The following is a 630-nucleotide window of genomic DNA, read 5'->3' on the forward strand; positions in this document are numbered from 1 at the left end:
AACATAAAAAGATTTTTTATTCTTCCATTTTCTTAAAAAATCACAAAAAGAAAAGGGTTTTTAGTTTTAAATAAAATTTTCTACTATACGTGATTTGAAATAATTTAGTCTTCCATTTCACTTCATTTCATCCATGCATCTAGGCATCATAGCATTTCATGTATACATGCAAATATCATATTTCATCTACATGCAATCATTTCATGTTGTTCCAATAAAGGAGAACCAGATAGTGTTGTTAGCTTTGTAGGAAATAGGATAAATTCTTTTTTGAAAAATTTTTAGTAAAGTTTTATTTTTTTTATTTTTTATTTTGTTTTGGGTCAAAAAGATTGAACAATATGGAACATCAATTGAAAGTGAGGATAAGTGCATTGGAATGCAATCAAAATGAATTTGGATGTAACCTTCAAGAGATAAAAATACAGATGGCCAAATTGATGGAATTGGTGGAACGTCTCAATGAAGCCAAAGGAAAGCACCCTCAAGAATCTCCATTGCTTCAAATTGAACCACACCAAAAGGAATCACTGAATAAAAGTCGATTTGTCCTCGATAAACCAAACACATTTCTCAGTGGCTCAAGTTAAGATCAAGGTCTAGAAAAAGTTGTAAAAGGGATGGATAAGT

The sequence above is a fragment of the Theobroma umbraticum genome, unplaced genomic scaffold (genome assembly GCF_002168275.2).
Source record: "Theobroma umbraticum cultivar Fairchild unplaced genomic scaffold, ASM216827v3 scaffold_81.0, whole genome shotgun sequence".
NCBI lineage: Eukaryota > Viridiplantae > Streptophyta > Magnoliopsida > Malvales > Malvaceae > Theobroma > Theobroma umbraticum.